Source organism: Anas platyrhynchos, chromosome 2 (assembly GCF_047663525.1).
Source record: "Anas platyrhynchos isolate ZD024472 breed Pekin duck chromosome 2, IASCAAS_PekinDuck_T2T, whole genome shotgun sequence".
NCBI classification, from domain to species: domain Eukaryota; kingdom Metazoa; phylum Chordata; class Aves; order Anseriformes; family Anatidae; genus Anas; species Anas platyrhynchos.
In genome coordinates, this window is record NC_092588.1 from 126,695,416 (window position 1) to 126,710,018 (window position 14,603).

The 14,603-nt window shown below is 38.1% G+C and overlaps 1 long non-coding RNA gene across 1 annotated transcript; it reads right to left on the reverse strand.

Annotated features, from left to right (window-relative positions):
- Positions 1-5,351: 5,351 nt before the first annotated feature.
- LOC140001596 (uncharacterized) lies at positions 5,352-8,953 on the reverse strand. The gene is made up of 2 exons (XR_011806976.1): positions 8,637-8,953; positions 5,352-7,050 (listed from the first exon to the last, which is right to left on the reverse strand). It is a non-coding gene; the product is annotated as an uncharacterized lncRNA (long non-coding RNA).
- Between the last annotated feature and the right edge of the window lie 5,650 nt (positions 8,954-14,603).

A 14,603-nucleotide genomic window follows, 5' to 3' on the forward strand; every position in this document is an offset into this window, starting at 1 on the left:
GAAACAAGAAGGAAAGGGGATGTTACAGAAGATAAAGATGGAAAACAACAACAACAAAAAAGTAAAGTAGAATAAAAAATGAAATAAATATTATAGCTGCAAAGTAAATAGAAAATCAGATAATAACCTGATACCAGTCCTGTCTCATTATTCCTTCATCCTGTCCTCAACATCTGCACCCTATTTAAAGTTAGACAATGATCTAGGCAGATAAGGGGAACTGTGGCAAGTAGGAAAAATGCCGGAAGAGTACAGGAAGTACAGCAGAGAGGCAGGAATTCATAAACATAAAGGCATCACGGTGTTTCTTCTCCACTGTGTGAACATTTTAAAAATATTTCAACACATCGCTCACTACCAAAACAAGGAAAATTTAAGAATTTGCTACATTTAATTAGAAAGGACTGATCTTTACTGTTGTTACTAATGTTTCTTGCCTTTAACTTTGAAAGCAACATGCAATACAAACTTGCAAAATATTAGAAAAGATGGATGGAAACAACAAGGTGTCCAGAAGTCCTTATGGCTACATAGTCCTTCAACACCAATTTTACTGTCCATTTTAACTCCATTTTCTTTGGTAACTTATGCAAAGCCTGATAAATTTGGAAAACAACGATAAGCTATTGTTAAAAATAAAATGCTAAAAAGTCATTGTGGTATCTCACTTTTCAGAAAGTAGGGGAAAAAGCAAACAAAAATAAGTTAGCCTTGATGTTTAAAATGACATCTGAAATAATTTACCTGGTTATTTATATACAAAAGATTGCATTTGCTTGCTTTGCAAAACTTCATCTCAATTTGGGGGCCAAAGGCCGTGCAGAAGAGGTTCAGCATGATTCTCATGCACAGTGCTGTGGATCTGATGCAATCAGCTAATAGCCACTGTTTCAATGGCACATAGAAATAACATTTCTATGTGCCATTGAAACATTTAACATTTAGAATTAACATTTTGCCTGCGTAACAGGGAAAAGAACCCCAAATTTCAAAGCAAGCACAGTACTGTGATAGTAGAGCGATAACCCTGCATCCCCTTTACATTCAAGAATGGACAACATTAAAGTTTGGAGTCTAGTTACAATCGAAGTCATAACAAAAAATTTGAAGACAGATCTAAAAGTACTGTTCATGAATACAAGGATCACTGCCTCAGGTGTATTTACAAATCAAAACCATGGCCAAACATCCTCAAATTATTGGCAGCAGATTATTTGAACAGTTGTTTGCACTTATTCCAGATGCAAATAATCTGAATTTTTCTGTTTACTTTTCTAATAAATAAGTTACATGCTAATTTGGTGCCTGAATGAGCTCTGAGTTAATATAAATATTGAATAGATTTTATATATTTTTATTAAACTTTGCCAATGTTTACAAAAAGAGGAACTAACAATATGTGTCAGGGCACTTTAATAAATATTAATTGAACAGAGTTTACTTTCTCCCCTTTCTACTCTATTTTTCCCTTCAGCCCTTTTATTTAAGCTAATTCGTTTATTCTGCCTTAGTTTTAAGTCCATAGTTACACAATTCTGCCTGGCACACCTAGTTCCTTGCCATGGCATACAATAAGCAGCTGACCCTGATGGGAGCCTTGAGAAGTTATTGATAGGATCATAAATCTTTGTTCATTGAGCAACTGATTACCGATCATCTCTGTACACAGACAGTCACAAACTTTTACCAAGACTTTGTTCCTTTGTTTTACTTAAACTATGAATATACTAGGACATGGTTCAGATTATTGTTATTCCTATAAATAACCGATGCACATCATAGTCATTACCATGCTCCTTTTTGATGCCAACCTTTGAGATAGCACTCATCTCACTGAAAACAATAAGATGCCAGTTCACATTAAATGCTCAAGGCAACAGAGGAAAAGTGCAATCTGTCAAAAACATATTGAAAAGGTAATTCAGCAAAATAACCTTATTCTGTACTCTGGGGGCATAACTTCCCATAATTCAAAGTTCTGGTGACACTATGACAGCTTAAGTCTTGAAATTCATGTTTTCATATGACATAGAAATTACAGCATTTAAAATTTATTAATTACACAGAAAATACTTCTAAAAAATTAATGGTTAGAAAAAACTGAGTGGTAAAAAATATTATATTTGGAACACTATTTAATTATTTTCCTGTTAATGTAGTTTATTACCAGTTTATACCTGAGACTGGAAACTACCAGAAGGAACTTTTTTTTTCTTTCTTTTTTTTTTTTTTTTTCTTTTTAACTGTGTTGCATAAGTCACACAGAAGTCTCCTTACTTATTTTCAGCATATACTTGATGCAAATCAGTCTCGGTTGCATCTGTAATGTAGGCAGATGAGTTCTTCCTGACATCAGCTCTTTCATAATTTGTGTTTTGTTTTTCATGATTTCCACATGCTGCTCCATATTTTGGGAAATACAACCTGACCAGGATATGTTTTTTTCTTATTGCTTAGGATAGGCACCAACACCTGCAGACAAAGCAGGAAAAGCAACTTTACAAGTTGGTAATAGCATTAACTTGGTTATTGGTAACATACTACAAATCGTTTCTTTATGTGTGAGAAGAGCAAGCTAAGCCAAGCCACACTTCTCAAACTCATGACTATTTAAATCATAATAAACTTAATGTTTTCTTTATTCTGTCAACATAAATACACACTTCAATCTCAGTCAAATAGTGTTGTAGATGGAAATACTGTTTTGGGACAGCACTGCTTATCAGTCTGCTGAAAATGATATGAAGCAGCTTCAGTAACCCACAAGACATTAACTCCATTTTTCTCATCTCTCTCCTATTTCCCTCTCTCCTCCCTAAAAAGCAAACAGAGTGGTGGGAGACAGGAACCTGCAAAGTCCTATATCCACTAACCCAGTATTTCTAACAGGAGAAGCAAGTCCTGAGAATAGCCCAAACCTGGTTTTCCATGGTTTAACAGCCACTAATATATACTAGCTGAATCTAGCATATTTGCAGGCTAGGGGCTCATATTTAAAATGATCTCTGATAAATAGGTACACGTGTTAAGTCCTTTATAAACATACATTTTTACATGGTGCAAATGCATAGCACTAATTATGAAATTTGTTGCAGTTCAAGTTCATTTATTTTAAATCCTTTACCTTCGTTCCCTACAAAAAACATTCCCCAAACTTCTCTCCACATTGTTTCTTAAAACATGCTATTACAGAGCTCTGCTCAGAACATCATGTAGAAACTTGATATTACTATTTTTCATGTTTAAAATTAAAATTAAACATGTTTAAATCAAAATATTTCACTGACCCAGGTCCAAATCATAGACAGATTAATTATAACTTTGCACCAGCTTCCCAGTGGGTTTCTTGGAGGAATGTCTTCATCAGTGTACGGGTTCTAGTCACAATAGTTCTTCATAAGGCTCAAAGTATTTCATTGCCAAAATCAATAATGACAAGTAACTTTTGAATTACAGAATTCAAGGATGTGATTCCCTTCCCATGAACTCAGCCTCAGGGTTTAGTACACCTACAGGTATTCTGCTACATCCATAGTGTGTTCCATTTACTCCTCTGTGTAGGAATAATTTAGAAACAAGAATATGAAAAATAAACAGGAAGAGAAGCAGTAAGGAGCAATAAGCTAGTTTGCTCATGCACAAGCAGTTACAAACTCAGGGTTCACTTTTAATGTTTAGTTTTGTTTGCTTTGATAGCAAAGACATGAATTGCTCCAGAGCAGCCTTGTTGTACCTATTGCTTTGCAATTATTGCTTGACTGTGATGGGTAAGCAAGAAAGCAAAATACGAGTTAAAGCAGCTGGAATGAGCAGCATGGTGCTTCCATTGATCTGTTTTAACCAGCACCCCTTAATTTATGAGGCCCTTACAAAGTATTTCTTCAGCTCACACTCCACTTTCCAAGCCTCCACCTAAGCACTGCCAGATGTTTCAGAGCAGAGGAGCCCTGCTTTTAGTATAGTCTTTGTCTCTTGAAAGCCTTGTTAAGATCTGTCATTAGGGCCAGTTCCTGGGCCCAGCCTCCATCCTTCCTCAAGGAATGGATGTCCACAGCTCTCCTCCTCAGCTGCTGTTCAGTTCTTGATGGTGTCCTTGGCCACCACCCTATAGACCCTTGACAGAGGGACCCTCCCTGTGAAGAAACCAAATAAAATAAAATCTGTCCTGAAATGAGAACTTGGACATGGGAGGCCTCATATGGCACAGGAGCTTTTCTGGCCCTAGGTACATTTCAGCCCTTCATAGCTTGGTCTGCTGAGCTTTCCCAAGCACCTTGCTCATAGAGACGGCATGCCTTAGACTTGTGTTATACTCCCTATGGACTCTGAAGAGGCATTGATTTAATGAGTTCCTTTGTAGCATTATTTAGGAAGTTATACTCCCTTAAACCTCCCTAATTCATTAGTCAGTTTTGCTTTGCTCCAGTAAGGAAAAGAGAAACTAAACCCACTCCCCCCTCCCCCCCCCAGTCGCTGACATCCAAAGCCAGAGCATGTTACTGCAATTGAGAGACTAGATTTAGATATCAAGGCTAAACTTCTTGTGTATACACTGAACAAGTACTAAGTTCATGTTAAAACCTAAGATTTTATTTCTTGTTTAGTCTCTCTCCAAAACATTTTAAATATTTGTATGCTTTGTATGCTTTTTTTTTTTCTTTTTCCTGAAGCCTTTACATTTCTTTGCAACACAGATGAGCAGCACATGAAGAATGGCAATCATGAGGTATTTAAGAGTTTTAGCAAGGTGCTACTGCTGGGAAATTTTGGCTTCTCTCTGCGGAGTGAGTTAGTTAAGAAAACAGACACAATTTCACTATAAATACAGTTTATGACAACCAAATCTTAGATATTTATTTCCATGACATCAAACCAAGGGAGAAATAATCCCATTCACAGTTTAACCAGGCATATCTAAGCCAGATGAATGCCTATATTAGCTTTCAAAAAAATCAGCTTCCTTAATAAATATAGATAAATTCACAGTTCATTGCTAAATCTAACAACTTCCTCTTTTTTCTTTTCTTTACACTATGCATGGTTTAACTCTCATTCTTTTTCTCTTCCTTCAAAAAAACCTTGACCTTTCTAAATTACTCAACAGTGGATTTCAGAGGCATTCAAGTTGCTGTGCTTGAGATCTTTCTCCTTTGAAGCTGATGGAAGCTTTGTCATGGGCTTCAATCAGGAAGAGATTTCATTCCCAGCAGGGGAGTTGCAATTCCATCACCACTCCTATTCATAGCCAATGTCTCTCAAAATCAGGAGGGAACCATCACTTCCTCTCAAACTGCTGAGATAATGACCAGCCTAAAATGTGAATACTGATAACAAGGGTACTAAAAAGCAGAAAGGAGACAAATATTATTTTATTTTTTTTTGTCATTGTCATCAGTATTTATACACAGCATTTGTAATATTGTGGCATAAATGGCATACATTTATTCCCTTCTGGAAACATCATTTTTTCATAGGAATGTAGGAGACACAACTAAAACAGTTCTCTGAAACCTGTTTGGCTGTCCTGTTCTTAAACTTGGGTTTCCTGCATTTCAACTATGCACAACAAAACACTGAATGTCGGTCTCTTCCTCAATTCAAGATTTGATCCTGGATCTGTAATTACAAAAATGGACTCAGAACTAGAGTATTCCCATTTAAAAATATGGTGTTGGTATATTTGTTTGTTTGTTTTTGACAAGCCAACACTTCTCAAAATTTTGAGGGGGAAAAAGTAAAAAAAAAAAAAAAAAAAAAAAGTTCCAGATAATTGAGGTCAGGACCACAGGCATGACTCCAAATCAGGAAAGAAATGCACGATGTTTTTACATCAATGACACTGCTTCTTTGCATTAAATGTAAATTTACTGTCAGTTTAAAACAGAGCTTTGAATGCAACGTTAGGGTAATTTTTCTTGCACAAATAGAAGCCTGACTTAAATTACCTCAAATTACCTTTTTTTTTCTTTTCTTGGAAATATTTAAGTAGAGTCCGCTACACTTCAAAATGAAACATTTTATGTAATTCCAGAACTTTTACAGAACAAATATACATATATATATTATCTAGATCTATTCTCGTATGACTATTAGACAGCATTGTTAATAAAGCAAGAGCTTTTTATGCAACTTTAAGACTAATTACACTAAAAGAAATTGCACATACATTGCACAGAATTTCTTGTGCCTTACTCTTTAAGAAAAATCTCATGCAAATACTTGCTTTTATATCTTAATCCTAGTAACTCTCATAAAACAAGTTTAGGAGCTGTATAGAAATCCATGATTTCCATTTCAGAAGCAACACAATTTGGGGAAATCTGGTATGATACTATTTTCCCTCCATATTATTAACTTCTTACTTATGAGCTTTCCTCCTTCATCAGGTGTAAAGACCTTCAATCATGTGACGACATACACTGTTTTTACATCATGTAGTCAGCAGAGAGCTGATTTGTGGTGATGATTCCATAGGCACCTAGCGATGCTACCACACCAGCAGCTATTTCATTGCTCCTGAATGAGCAGCAGTTAGTCATTACTGCCCACCAGGGAAGTGACTCATCACTCATGTTTCACAATGACATGCACTGGACAAGAAGTACACCACCTATCATTACATCGAGGATGGCTCCACAGACCTGAGCACAGGAAAGAACGTATATTTCATGCTGTAAACAATTCAGATGACAGCAGTCACATCCATTTTATGAAAAGCAACAAAGAAAATAAGAGTGACTTGCTGCACAGAACTAAGCCTCCAGCAACAAGCCTTCTCTGATGAGCATCTAAGAGAACAGAGTAGCTACATTTTTACAAGACTATGCTTTTCCTTTCTTAAGAGTTATCTTTCATCAGTTCTATCTGGTGTCTTTGCTGCTTTATTACAAGCATGTGGCTATAAATACCTCTTCTATAAAAACTACTGTATGCTCAAGTGGTGTTTGAGACAGGTCCCTGAACTGGAGGTCCTTTCTGCTGCTCTCCGTTCCAAGGCACTCTGTGGTCTTCCTCATAGCACAGACAGCTCTGTGTCAGCTCACGAGACATCTGAAGGAAGTAAGATGCAGGTTATCAGTCTGATGATAGCAGTTGTACTACCACTTAGACAAGAATAAATGAGATGAGGAGAGCCTCAGCTAGCCATCAGAGCTCTTCAACTTTTCAGCCATCACAGAAGTCAAAGTCTCAGCAGGCTTTGTTTGGACTGAGCACAGGAAGAAAAATAGATGAGTTGTGAGTTCAAGGAATGCTTTCCAGAACACCTATATTACGTGAGCACATGTATATGCCTAGAGTTAGGTTGTTCTCTTAAACCTTTTCCAGCATCTCTATAGATGTGTGCTAGCCTTTTCCAAGCCTCCAAGCTTGGACATATGACCAAGCAAATCATATTTTGAAAACTGTCTGTGGAGATTCCATACCACTTTTCACCGTGATCATATTTTAATATACATAGCTGCATATAGTCATCTATACTGTTCCTGCTCTCAAGATGATGTATTGTTCTCATCATCCCAGATGGAAGCAAGCAAAATCTACTGTGTAGGTAGTAGATACAGAAAAAGAGGCTCACCTTCAGATACCAGCGAGGTTGCATTTTATTTAGGACATGAGATAAAACTGCCTGCCACAGACTAAATTCTGATCAGCTCTATATGCACATGCATATGGCTCCTCCTTAAATTAGTGTGATCGAAGGTTTCCAACAGCATAATCTCACCATAAGTTACAAATATATGTCCACAAACAAACAAACTCTTAAAAATCTTGTCTGCCAGGACTCTGTATTTATGGCTTGGCAGCTCTGCAAGTTACTGTGAATGCCGCAGCTTGCTCAGAACCTGAATATTAATTGAAGCAAAACACTTTTAACCTATCTGAAAAAGTTAAAAATGATAACTGAGAAGTGGCTAATCTGAGCACAGCCTGGGACCATGCTGACAAGAGGTCATTCACTCCATCATACCAACAAGTGTGTATAGCATTAAGTGACCCTTCTGGTTAGGTTACAGCCCACAGAATGCTATCAGGCAGAGTGTTGAGGGACTGAGACAGCTCCTTAGCAGAGGAATAATTCTTTCAAGAAAGGCTAACCTGCTCCTGGGATAGATCAGCAACCAGAAGTACAAACACCAGACAAATTGGCTGTAGCACAAGCATCACTTCATCAGTGAAGGGAGGGGGAAGAAGGGGAGCCAAGCACAAAGTTTCTGCAGGTTTTCCCAATGACACTGTTCATAAAAACAACTGATTTGCCACAAAGCCTTTTAACCAGGACACTTTACACAGTTATTACATTCCTAATTTGCAGCACATACGGTACAGAGGCAGCATAGTGAAGAAGAAATCAATGATATTTGTCAAAGTAAATGGCACAGAAAGCATTCAGAGACACATACATTGAACAGAAGGAGGGAGAGACAAGAGAACGACTGCCACCGCAAGCACCAGCATTTCCACCCCTTCGTTGGTACCACCAAGTTATTCTTAAAATATGTTCCACTTATCTGGGAAGAGCTGCGGATGCAGTGAGGGTTACACGAAGAGCTGATTCCCAAGCTTCCTCCCTCTCTTCTTTCTCTCAACCCCTCCCCTCGAGTCAAAACCAAAACAACACCAAAATCCATACAAACCGAGAACCATGCGCTTTTGTTGTTATTGTTTCGTGCTGAAACTAAATTTCCCCGAGGGGCGACATCCTCACCGCGTCCGCTGCCCGCCGCTGAGCCCTCCAGCCTCTCGGGAGAGCAACCCGCTGCTCCCTCCCACAGAGGTGATGGAGGGGGCCAAGAAGCATCCTCTGGACCAGGGTTAGAAGCAGGCAGCGGCCGGCCCCGAGGCTCCCCTGCTTCCTCCGGTCCTTCCCCTGCCTCCTCCGGTCCTCCCCCCTTTCGCTCCGCCCGCGGCAGCCCCCGGGGCGGGGATGGAGGGAGGGGGCGCACGGACGGAGCTGCCGGGTTTGGAGGAATCCGTGCTAATTGACGGCACCTATAGCTCGGCGCCTATACATAGCACGCTCTCCCTGTCACTGCCTCCCCGTCCCCTTCCTCGCCTCCCCGTCCCCTGGGGAAAAGGTTTGCCAAACCGTCTGGTAAGCCCCCGGCGGGTGGGAGCTGGGAGCCTGACCCACCGCAGCTCCCCGCTTCCCTCCCGTGCTCTCCGGGGCTCCCCCTGCATCCTACTGCAATTTCAAGCTGCTCTTTGGCTGGCATTTTTATTTTTGCAGAAAGAAGAAGGAGAAGGCACCAGTGGTTGCCTTCACAACTTTACAGCTGCTAGAGCTGCCCAGTTAAGCACAAACAACATATCCCTATTTGAAGACTATCTGTTTTCAACCCACTGAAAGCAAAAATTTGTTGATGTTCAAGAAAAACATCCATTATGTCAGCTGCAAAGAAAGCCGGCTTTATTTAGTGAGTGACAGTGATTTCCCTCCGAGGTTTGCACCTAGCAGCTGCTTGCTCCTCTTTCTGCTTTTAGGGTGTTCAGCCAAGCTGCTGGTCAGCCAGGCTGCAGAGAACCTCTGGAAATGGCTTCTCATCACAGCAAAAGCTGGTTTGCACCATGTAACTAAAGCAGCAATAACCAGAAGACCTCCATGATCACGATGGGCTTTCAAACACAGGTAGAACCTAGGAGAAACAAAATAATGAGCAGGAGTTGAACTCTACTCCCAACATAACTTAGAAACCAGCACCTGTATGTATGTGAGCCAAGATCTGACTGTTCAAAGCCTTGCTCTGACCCTTATGAAGCACTCTGGAAAGTTGAGCACAAGTTCTGAGGTAATGCCTCCACTGCACGTCGGGCTGCTGCCCAACAGATCCTTGGAGCTGTTCTTCTTTCTTATTTTGTGAAAGAAACAGTTAAGCCCCTGGATGATTTTTTTTTTTTTTTTTTCTTTTCTCCAATTCTTCTGCAGTACAGGGGACGTTAAATTTCCTCCCTTGCTTTCTTTTCTGTGAAAAGAAACTCTATCTGTACAAAGGGATTGCTTCCCCCTCTGCAGGGGCCAGCAGTGTTCCTAGAGCTTGGAGTTGGGCTCTCACCCATGCCATCCATTTCAAGCTCTTCATGCTTCATTTGATCAACATTTAGCACATAACAAACTTTTGGAGCACTTTCCAGCTTTTTCAAGGAAACAGCAAGAGAATCATTTGCTTTCAACTCCTCTAGCTCTTTGGAGCTATCGATCTGTACAGTATAGCTCCTCACTGCCAGGCTTGATCTGCTTTTCCTTTCTGGAATCACACAGTGGTAGAAAAAAATAACTGTCCTGGATAAGTGCAGAGGTTTTCAAGGCTTGCTTCCCTGCAGACAAACCTTTCAGAACAGTCTACAGGCTTAAATGGGCACTTGTGAAAAAGCTTCATCTATCTGTCTTTTGAAGGCAAGTAATTTCCCCATGTCCATGGGAGAAATAACTGCAGTGAAGAAGATAATTCTACCACTAAACAAGGGATAAAAATCCAAAAGATTGGCCCTAAGTTTCCTGACTTCTGTAACCTCAATGACTGACAGGAAATGTCCCCAAGTTTTATTCTCCTTATTCTTTGCTGTCAATTCATTTCCTTAAATCTTGTCTGAAACAGTTCAGCAAAGCTGAAGGTCTTGCAGTGCTATTTGGCAAGTATAGTTGAAAGCTTTAACCAAAGGCAGCTATAGCAGCTGTAGCATGATGAATAGATATTCAGCAAGGTATGTAGAGAGAACATTTGAATCTCTCAGTTGGATAGTCAGAAGGAAAATTAACAGACAACTAACAAATTCAATGGTATTTTGAATTTATAATCTTAAGTCTTGAGGGACACGAGGAGAGAGTTGACTTGATGTACAGGAGATAGATAATGATCTCTAAGGTCTCAGTGAAGCAGTTGATCTTTTGTTGTTTGAGATGAAAAAGATTAGTACCTTCATAAAAAGCTATTTCTGACCCTTATAATGAATTCCTTTGTATAGAATATTTGTGGTGGCTAGTTCAACTAAGAGATTACATGGATTGTTGTGATACAGGAATTTACTTTTTTTTTTTTCTTCAATATGACAAAAAGGTAATCCCCCCAATTCCTTCTCTGATCTTGTGACAAATTTGAGATCTGTTACCATTTTGCCCACTAAATTTCACTTCTGTTTTTCTTCAGCATATCACTGCTGTTCAACTGGCAGTTGTTTGCAATAAATATTTGTTTCAGTCATTTTTTTTTTTTCTCTTTCCTGTAGGCTACAAGCAGAACTTAAAAAGAAAGGAAGTGATCAGGTAGAGAGAGGACTAAATTTAGCATTTTTGCTGATAATGTCTTTTTATATATTTTCTTGTGATATACTTCAGTGCTCTCCAGAGAACGCTTCATATTTGTTCTCCTGGATGATCAGTTGGCTACCACTGATTAATTAGAAAACAATCTAGTAAGTACTAACATTCTTAAATGAGCAGTTAAGATCTTAAAAAATCTTTTATTCCAATAGCATGGTAACAGAATACTGTGCTAAAACCAAAGATAGAGGCTATAGCACAGTCATAACTAAGGGAAGAACAAAGGTGCAATCAGTCATTATTACTGGCTAGATAGCAATAATACATAGCAATCAGAGTGGTTTCTAGGTGATTCACAATGGCACACTAGTTTTGAATTTGAAGTACAAAAAGACAAGGCTACCCAAAGGTCTCAGTATCACTTTCAGAAAAGGTTTCATATCTCTAGTTCAACAGAAGTGAAATTTATAAATGGTAACATGGAAGCATGAATTGTACTCGACATGAAAGCCATAATGACCATGAGACATCTGAATTACATCACTTGAACTATTTCAGTATGTCGATGTTGGAAGACACTGTATGGACAGTTCTGCCCATATTTAAGAATGGGATCTTAAATGTATTGCTATTTCATGTCTTAAGCTCTTGCTATTTAAACAGGAGTATTTTTATTCCATCAAGGCTACTGACTTGATTTCTGAGTAGTTACATGCTGCTATGAAAGAGGAGAGGAAAAAAAGCTGGTTTATCTATCTATCTATTTATTTATTTATTTATCTTTCACTGTAAGTAGAAGAATCTTTCTGTTTTATGACAGTGTAAAAATTAAGCCTGTCTTAACGTAAACAGATGGTAACAGATCCTGGATGACTGACATTTACTATGCCCACGCACAGCTCCCAGAGGACTCTACTTCCAATGTATTCCAGTGGAAATCCAGCAGTTTAGGGATGCACTTTCCAGTTTTACAGAACTTTTAGTACTGAATCTAAGACTTCTGCTTCTCATCAAGATAGAAAGAAGCTGCCTGTGCCATGTGCATGAGCAGTGTTTTTTCAAAATTTAAAAGCATAAAAAAGGGACGTAAAAAAAAAAAGCATAAAAAAGCATCTGCAAAGGGACAATCCTACGTATTAGCCATTTCCTTATAGCTCCAAATGGGATCTGCTACTTTTCCTACTCCTCTATGATCATTTTATATCCCATTCAGGTTTATCCCTATAATTATCTTTAGTCTCCTGTTTTGTAATGTACTCTTTTACTATCCTTCTTCTGCTAGTTATATATTTTATCATCCCTCTCATCCCATTATAAAGTAATTCTTGACTCCTTCAGTTAGTTAATTACTTGACATCTTTTTCCTTTGCTAGCCTGTACTAAACACCTTTAGCAATAGTGGAAAGTGGCAGCGTACTTTAATAATGGCTTCAAATAAAAACCTAAGGCTTTAGGGGAAAAACGTACACAAGCCAAGTGTTTCTACCTCTAAAAAACAACCACTTTTCCCATGTCTAGTTATGGAAGTTTCCTGTTATGAACTGGTAAAAGAAAGTGACAAAAATGTGCCATGCCTAAGAGGTCAGAGTAAACATGATAAAATATGTGCCTGAAAAGTTAATTCACTGGTTTGCTTATCACTTTCTTGGTTTTGTTCCACTAACCTGTAATTTTATGTATTAGTTCCCTAGGTTTTTAAAACTGTAAGCAGAGGTGTATTTGTAAGGTTGAAGTAGAATTGACTGAAACAAATTATAAAGAGGAGGCTATTTTGAATGCTTGCTGGTAGACAAACATAAAAACCACTCGTAGCTTCTGAAGATGCACACACATCACTTACACGCATCTTACCCATTAGCAATAGTTGAATTTAGCAGATTGAAAGAATGGCTGTGAAAATAAATCAATACCTCATAATTTCAGTTATATTAAAAACAAACAAACAAACAAACCAACAAAACAAACAAACAACAAAAAACAATCAAACCTGTATATGCCCAGGTCTACAGAGAGCATGCTTCTCTTAATGCTTGATTTTAGGTGTTTTAAAAATCTTCCAAAATTTTGACAAATGTGTCAACACTAAAAGGTCAGCCAACTTTGAAATTGGGTTCCCAAAACTTTCTTTTAAAATGTAAAAAACTGCCATAAAGCTATGTATTGAACTTAAACTAGCTTAAAAATTAACACTTAGCCAGGTTTCAGATCAGCAGTACAAACATTTTTTTTTAGGAACACATCCTGCCCTGCAAATTTATGCTCTGTTTTAAACTCTGCCCTGGAATATGCTTCTATAACGTTGGGTAACATAAAGACGTTGTTCAACTAATAAATACTTTCCAAAAAAGTTTGCCAACATAACTATTTAAGATGGGCCATTCTTTTGTTAAGTTTATGTGTTTCTATGATGATTTTAGCAAGTAGTAGTTTATGAAGATAACAGGCTGTGGCATTTGAGAACACAGTAAGAATGGTGCAATTTGCAAGTTTTTGAGTGAGATTGCTTAGAAGTTCCAATACCTCTGCAAACTTCCTTCTGCTGAGTAAGACATTTTGGCAGGATTTAATGACTTTCTAATATTCCAAGTGGCACAAAGCCTGTAACATTTTCTGTTGTTGTGGCAATGGCATTTTTTTTTTTTTAATTAACTATAAGACATATCTGAAGGTATTTAATGGAAACCTTGGGCTAGGATACAATGTAGGGTAGAGATGTCAGAGAAAGTAAAAAAATCTAGAAAAGCTGTAGGACATATTGCTGGTAGAGACAAAGAAAGCTCTGAATATTTATGGTCTCTGGGATCCTTAATTTTAGAACTGAATGGGTTTCTTCCTAGGGGAAAGTTTAAAAGTTGACATGATTTCTGTATATTATTTTTAATGAAAAGTCAAGTTAAAAACCATTATTGGAAGACATTATTAATGGTTCACAGCTAGACATTTTCCATTGATCAAAGTAGAAATTACAGGCAAAGCTTCTAGTCTAAAATTTACAAAGTTTATTAGATTGAGCACTGCTACTTAGTGCTGCACTATGTGAAAGAAATGCTCGTTTCCTCGTCTTTGGAAGTAAGAACTTTTTTTATCCTGGTTTAGAACAAACCAGAAAACAAACAAATAAATAAAATATGTACTAACAACAAACCAAAAAGACTTAAAAATTTCCAAATAGCATAGCCTGTTAAAATTCTTTGTGAATTTTACATCTATCCCAAATACTTTCAGAGGACAGATAATTCCATGGCAACATGAGGGATCTTTTGACATTTTTGTTAACATTAAATCACTTCCATTATGGACAGGCATGTGGAGCCAAATCCCAAAGTGCTGGGGGTTACCGATCTAC